We start from the raw sequence: 8,464 nt of genomic DNA on the forward strand, positions 1-8,464 counted from the left end.
TCTTTTGACAGTTTTCATTCTAATCAGTACTGGGACCAGATATATCTCACTACCAAGATAGCAATTTCTGCAGTTTGATCTGATCACATGAGCAGTAAAAAAAGATTTTTGTACTTAACGTTAAATCCATTTCTCTGGAATCCATCTGGGGACGATGCTACACCATGGGTATATGGAGAAAACTCTGGAGCTGGGCAATTAGGAGATAATTAAAATCAAAGACCATCTCTTCCCCTGCCTCCTGCAGGAATTCTCCAGTTTATACCTATCAAAGTCCAAAAAATAAATACAAGAAAAAAAAACAAATGAAACATATTCTCAGCAAACATTACATATAAGAATCATATAATTAATTAGCAAGAGAAAAAAACCAACTCGGAGAGGGTTCAGAGTGCCCCTCAAATGGAATCGGAGAAATGGATTTAACAATTACAAAAATTCTCTTGTATCTTATTATCCGATCTGGGGGACACTGCTTCACCATAGGGACGTTCCAAAGCTGCCCCTGAGGGAGTATGAAACCATTCATCCAAAGTTAGCATCCTTGGATGGAAAACTGTTAAATCAAAAGAATTTTGTCAATATATGGAGGAAGGACCAGGCTGCAGCTCGACATAGCTGCTCAGGTGAGACTCAGTGTCGCACTGCCCAAGAAGTGCTTTCTGTTTGAATGAGCAGAGATATTACCTGGCACTGGTTTATCTGAACAGATGTAAGCCTGGTGGATAGCCATTTTGATCCACCTAGCAATAGTCCACTTAGAACCTGGCGATTGATCACCTCTTCTGAGTATCATAAGCGACTATAAGAGGATTCGTCTTCCGAACACTAACAATTCTAGACGCATAGATCCTAATCAACCTGGCCATCAAACAGATAATGCAGATTCTGGTTAACCACAGATTCTGTCTGTCACAAAGTAGGAATGACCATCTCCTGATTATTGTGAAACCCTGAAACCATAGTGGTTAGCACTGCTGCCTCAAAGCACAGTGGTCTTGAGTTCAAATCCCGTCCAAGGCTGTCAAATTGACCCTAGTCTGTCTGTCTGTGTGTGTGTGTGTTAGGGAATTTAGACTGTAAGCTCCAATGGGACAGGGACTGATGGGACAAATATTCTCTGTACAGTGATGCGGAATTGGTTGCGCTCTATAAATAAATGATGTCCTGTCTGGCTTCTGAACCAGAAACAGATTGGAGTAAAACCCCATTTTTTTCTGGGCTTCTGGAATCAGAATTGTCACTCCTGAAGACAGAACTGGCCTGAAGTGCCAGTTTCTTGTACCTGTTTCCTGGAAGACCTGTAGCAAAGAACTGGCTGGATGTGGGACAGAGGAGGTCTATAATAAAGCCTCTCTCCACAATTCCTCTTACCCATGAGTCTGGGATATCAATATCTGTTCTTTTTATACCCTTCACCACAGTAGCCTAAAATAATTGTACCCCCTGCACTCCAATAGTAAGTGATAGAAGGAACCAGAGTTGCTCCTCCTACACTTTAAAGCCTTAGAGGCATTTAATAAACATGCATTGTTGGATTGCCTAAATCTAGTACGTGGCACTACCCAACACGAGGGCTCATTCCTTATCATTATTTGACCCCAAGTCAGAATCCGATTTAATTTAAAGAATAATAAAAATCATCAGGCTCAAAGTGGGGAAGAATGTATGTACACAGTATAGATGTCCTTTACTTGGAGCCCAGTCCTTGAAGAAGAGTCTTTATCGGAGCAGGACTATTTGTGGTAGAGAGGCTATTAAATTGAGTTGAAAGCCATGTCTCTGTTGCAAATAATTGTAAAAGAGTGATCAACTAAAAGAGGAACTTCTGATACCAAAGAAAATGTTTAAAGTAATTATTATTCTCTAACTTGTTTAATTCTCTAAAATGTCTATTCCCCCAGATGGGTGAGTCAAGGTCGATGTCCTTAGACCTGTCACATCACTGTATGCAGTATGTTCTAGAACAAAGCAATGGCACAGTATCTTTAGAGACCCTTGCCCCTAACAAAGTTTATATTGGAGAGTATAAGTACCCCATCTGCTTCCAAAGAAAGCCACACAAAATCTCAGCGGGGGAGTGCCTGACACATTCTCTAAAATGTGGCAACTGCATGGCTAAATAGTATGATCTGAACCAAAGGATACTTCTTGCTGCAACTGCAGAAGCAGAAATCTTAGAATCCACTAGAGCTGTATCTAAAGCAGCCTCTCTAAAATATTCAGATGCTTTTCTAATGTGATACATCAATTGAAGACCCACAATCACTTATTTCCGACCTCTTCTCACTGGCCTTACTGACTCATGTTGAGGCTAAAATAGATCCAATCCCTGCCGCCATATAAATGGATTTTAAAATTCCATCACACTGTCTTTAACTTCCTTTCTTATAGTATACTTCACTGGAAAAGGATAGTTTAGTGGGAACCTCCTTGGAACCATTTATATCTTGTCCACTTTTGCCCTTGGTTTCACTAACATATCAGATAAATGAGAAGAAGTAAAGTAAACCAAACGCTGCTTCTTTCTTTTAAAAATGTCTTAAGTGAAGGATTCTCTGCACCCTCCATGTTTAGTGTCTGGTGAACTGCCATGATTAAATCTTCCAGTAAACAAACTGGTTCAGAGTCCGAGTCCGAGAGCCCTCTAAGAACATGAGAAGTGATGTATTGTTTATGTGGTCTTAGAGCATCCACGACCTTCTTTAAACAAGAAGAGATCTTATATAGGCCTAATACTAGGTCTTATATAGGTACAACTGATGGACTCTCACTCACCCCCTTCTGCTGCACCATAATGCAAGACTGTGCCAATATTCTCCCTTGAATGACGCATTACACAACATAAATGAAATCGTGACCCGGCCCTCTTACCACTGATTGACTTTCTAAAAGGTCAATTAAATACGTTATTGTCACGAAGAGCAGCCTCCCTTCTGCATAAGCTTCAGCAATGCTTTTTTGACAAAGCTGAGGAGGCAGATTCCATGCTGGCTAGGAAGCTTCGGCAGAAACGCTCACATGCTCTTATTGATACGCTACACAATGAATCCTCTAACTCTATTACCTATGACCCCTTGGATATTGTCAATGAGTTCAAGGACGTTTACACCTCTCTCTATTATCTCCCTGCCTTGCAGCCCCGGGGGAACCTCATGTCGGACACTATGGACTCGTATTTGGCCGATACCCCTCTGCCTAAACTCACTCTTCCCCAGCTTTCTACTTTAATTGCTGACATTACCTCGGGGGAAGTCCTGGCAGCTATAAAGACTCTCAAGCCCTTATCTGCCCCTGGACCAGACGGATTCACTGCCCAATATTATAAAAAGTTTGCCGGTACCCTCTCCCCACATCTGACATTCCTTTTCAACCAAATTCTAGAGGGAGCATCCTTTGACCTAGCTACCACTCAGGCCAACATTACAGTGATACCGAAGCCCAGGAAATACCTCACACAATGCTCCGGTTATAGACCTAGTTACTTAATGATGACCTAAAGCTTTATGCTAAGATTCCAGCCACCAGGTTGAATCCCCTCCTCCCGATGGTGATCCACCCCAACCAAGTCGGATTTATCACGGGGAGATAAGCACCAGACAATACCAGGAGGGCTGTCAATCTGATTCACTCCTTTCATGAAGGCAAAATCCCTTCCCTACTCATGGCACTAGATGCCAAAAAAGCCTTCAATCACATTTCCTGGCCATTCATGTTTGGGGTTCTTGGATCGATGAGCTTCTCGGGAAAGTTCTTGAGTGGTGTCTCCGTCCTGTATCGCTCCCGCTGCATCACAGTTTCAGCTAACAGGCTAACCTCATCACCCTTTCCTATTTCCAACAGTACACGTCAAGGATGCCATCTTTCGACACTTATTTTTGCTTTAGTGATCGAACCCCTAGCCGCCAGGATACGTGTTAATAAGACTATCTCTGGTATCCATGTTGACAAGACAGACCACAAGCTGGCCCTATAAGCGGACGATGTCCCCATCTCCCCTTCTTTCCGAGATCGACAGTTATGGTCATTTCTCAGGGTATAAAATAAATCCTGACAAAACTGAGACCTTAGACTTCTACATTCTGCAATCAGCCAAATCCCTTTTAGAATTGCAATTCCCCTTCAATTGGCGTCTACAGAAATTCAAATATCTAGGTGTTTCCCTGACTAAGCGCCATCATCAGCTTTTTCAAGCCAACTTCCCTCACACCCTCTCTCAAATTAAATCTGATCTCCAGTCCTGGTCTTGTCATTTCATCTCCTGGATAGGCCGCATCAATGTGGTGAAAATGAATATACTCCCAAGGTTACTGTACCTATTCCAGACACTCCTCATTCGAATTCCTCCCTATGCATTTAAATTCCTGATATATCCCCTCCAAATTTATTTGGGCGGATAAAGACCCATGCGTGGTGGGTCTTTATAGAGGTCCTCTCGGGGTGGTGGCCTGGGTATCCCCGATTTTAGATGCTACTATCTGTCTGCTCATCTCGCTTAATGTGTCCTATGGTGTGATCATACGGCTTCTAGGGTGTGGGTGGCTCTTCAGGCTGAAGGTCTGGGATTACTCACCCCCGCTACCCTCCTCTGGCTTCCGCGGGCTTGTCGCCCCAAACGAGTCTTGACAAATTCAATGGGCGCATACTCCCTGGCAGTGTGGGACTCTTCTTCCAGACGATATGGCTTCTCTATGCATCCCACCCCGATAATTCCCGTTTAACTCTCCTGAGTTCCCGCCAAGTATGCTACACTCTGTGTTCTCCTCCTGCCACTCCCGAGGTGTTAGCTCTCTAAACGATATATCCCGCACCTCCCTTTTCCCGCAATTCTCGGACATCCAAACGTCAATAGGGATACCAACTAAATTCTTTTATCAGTACCTACAGATCCGCAACCTTCATACCTCGGTTAAATCGCGTATCACTGCTCGCCCGCTCACCACATTTGAGGCGCTGTGCCTGCACAGAGCATCCACGCCTGGCTTAATTTCCACCATTTCACTCTGAACTCACTCTCCCCACTGAATCTAATCGGGACCCCCACGAATTATCATGGGAACGTGACCTGGGTGACCCTTTGGATGATGACGACTGGACTGAAATACGCAAAAATGCCGCCTCTTGTTCAATATGCGTTAAGATCAAAGAAAACATATATAAACTCCTGTGTGGGTGGTATGTTCCAACCCACCTTCACGAGATGTTGCCTGACTCTTCAGACAGGTGCTGGCGTGCATGCCCTGGAGTGGGAACATTCCTTCACATCTGGTGGGACTGCCTGAAGTTAGCCCAGTTCAGGCTAGATATTAAGAAACTGATCCAATCGCTGATCCAAATTGATGTCCCACTCGATCCCAAATTTTCTTTCGGCCCCTCGGGTTTCCCGCTGCGACCAGACATCAAATCAAACTAGTTTGTCACATAATATCAGCACTACCTGCCAAATTGCTGCGGACTGGAAGCAAACTGCTCCCCCAACCCTCTCGACCGTCATAAATCGAACATGGCACGTCCACCGCATGGAATTTATGACAAGCATTATTAATAACTCCTCTAAATCCTTCAATAAGGTATGGGACCCATGGCTGTCCTTTCAATGCAGCTCTCCCTTCCCCTGACATAGTTAGTGCCTTTGCTCCCTACAAACAGCTAGCCCCTTCTTCCCCCTTCCCCCTCTTTACGGCCCTAGCCACGCCACCTACTCTGCCCCCTCACTTTTCTTCACTTTTTCTTCTGCCCTTTTCTCTCCTCTCTTCCTTCTTCTCTCATCTTTCGCCTTATTCATCTAAACCTAAAAACCTGATGGTCTATTCAATTGGGTTTACTGCTTAATTTTCCTTCAGAAATGTATTTACTTGCTGATCTCATCATACCCACATTGATGGTCTCATTGTATTACTTCTGTATTTGTGTAACTGACCTTCAACAAACAATTAAAAAAAAAAAAAAAAAGAATGTCAGGTCAGTCTCAGAACAATAAGTCATTGTGGCCTGTTTGTGAACACTGGATCCCTGCTGCTTTCTGTACATATAGTCTGGTCAATATTTCCTAGTTGGACCTACACTCCGAGCAAAGTCATACCAGACTGCAAAACTGTCTAACAATCCATATTATATATTATATAAAAAAAAACACAATATACTGCATGTAGAAAATGTAATAACCAAAGCTGAAAAGTCTTAGAAAAAGCCTGGCACTTATTACAGAACAAAAGGAGCAAGATAAATAAATGCCTGGATCAATTAAATAATGGATTACAAAAGATAACACCCCTGAAAGGATTGGAAGATTTTCGTGAAATTGAGAATGGTGAGGACCAGACCTCCAACTCTGCATACCCATAAGGCATATGACATTGTAGTCTTTTATTACTAAAGTATTGATAAATAGGTGTTTTGTGAAAGATTTCATTGCTGTAATTAAATATTTCTACAATAAACCCTCAACCTCTCTAATAATTAATAATATACTTGGACCATCTTTGGAACGGACACTAGGAACCTGTCAAAGGTGCCCAATGTCCCCATCTTTTATTCAAGCTGTTCTTCGATCCTATGTTAAAGGTCTTTAAAAAATGGCCATTGCTGAAGAACATCCAAATAGGGAACAAGTCTGTCAAAGTATATATATATATATATATATATATATATATATATATATAAAATCTCGCCCAGAATCCTCCGTAGATCCCATGAGAAGTTGCAACAATCCAAAGCTAATGGGGGTATTAACTTCTCATATATTGTTCATTACAATCATGCTGCATAATTACGATATTTAAGAGACTGGCTATAGAAAGTATTTACACAAACCGGACATCTCCATGACCAAGAGATTCCGACACACATATTAGATAACCCTCTTTTAATTTCTGTTAGGATATCCTCAGACACAAATACAAACTAAATCCATACCTTTTGTAGAAACCCACAGATTCAACTAAGTATGGTGGCTTGTTTCTTTGTTATGTGGAAAGCAAAGGGCTTAAATTCAGTGGGACTTCTCCGATATGCCCAGGCCAAGGAATGATTTAAATGTATTTGATCTTGCGCACTGGCTTTTCTTCAGGCCCAACATTACAATCTTGGGTATCTTGCCAAAAGAACACTAGCACCTCCAAAGGAGGTAGTAAAACAATGGCAATTTCAGCAGCAACTAGAAAATATATTTACCACATATGAATCCAGCACTACACTGAAAATGTTTTAAAAAAACCTGTTCTCTGTTAAGAGAATGGATTGGTTAGAACAGTGGATTTCAAACTCTCACTTCAAAGCACCCTTAGGGTCTCAATTTTTTTCAAGGCACCCCTAAGCCAAAATAATTACCAAGTAGTCCCCTGCCTTACTTACCACCGGCCTTGGCCACGGCACCCCTTTGAGATATCCGTTGCGCCCCAGGGAGCCGTGGCACAGTTTGGGAACCACTGGGTTAGAGACAGCTCTTCAGAAAGAGAGTCACACCCAGAAATTGTTTGAATCCTGGGAAAGCAAATGACCAAATTTCCATTTCTTCAACAAAAGATTTGGAGATTTCATCAAACTAGGTTATCAAAGTGAAAGAAGTTATTATGGTCTTTTTTTCTATTGGGTAAGTAAAGATGAAGGCATTTAGTATTTAATATTAGAGACATAAATTATAGACATATTTTATAGTATAATAGATGATAGACACATACACTATTAGCTAATCATATACATTAGATAGTCCCTTCATAGCATTGCCCATTCCTCATAGAGCTACTGGCTGTATGATAACCCAGGACTGTACACAGTAGAGTATGGTCTACTAAACACCCTATGGTGCAAGATCCTAGTGCTCTAGAGTAACAGTGAAGCAGGGCACCCGTTTGTTGAGGATCATCCATTGAGTCCAGTCTGGTGTCACTGAAGCTATTCATTCATTCCCTACTCTTCTGGGCTACAAAGATATCCCCTCATCCAAATTCTACTCCATGTTTTTGTGCCTTCCGGATCATGTCCATTGTGGATGACCATCTGCTGACTAATGTGAAACCCTGAAACCTTAGTGGTTAGCACTTCTGCCTCAAAGCGCAGTGGTCTTGAGTTCAAATCCCATCCAAGGGCTTATTTCTGGAGTTTGTCCCCTGTATTTGCGTGGGTTTCCTCTGGGTACTCCAATTTCCTCCCAGACTCTAAAAACATACTAGTAGGTTAATTGACTGCTGTCAAATTGACCCTAGTTTGTCTGTGCGTGTGTTAGGGAATTTAGACTGTAAGCTCCACTGGGACAGGGACTGATGGGACAAATATTCTTTCAGTATTGTATTTGTATGTTGCCCAAACCATAATCTTATCAGGATGCTCGTGGAAATGTCCCCCTTTCTGATACCTTACACATTGTAAATCTAAATCACCATACAATATTCCTGCAAGGTAGAAACCACTTAAAAGGGACTGTTCTGAGTGAATCTACTGTAATGCAAGTAGCGCTCGGTCCCTA

Source organism: Mixophyes fleayi, chromosome 1 (genome assembly GCF_038048845.1).
Source record: "Mixophyes fleayi isolate aMixFle1 chromosome 1, aMixFle1.hap1, whole genome shotgun sequence".
Lineage (NCBI taxonomy): Eukaryota > Metazoa > Chordata > Amphibia > Anura > Limnodynastidae > Mixophyes > Mixophyes fleayi.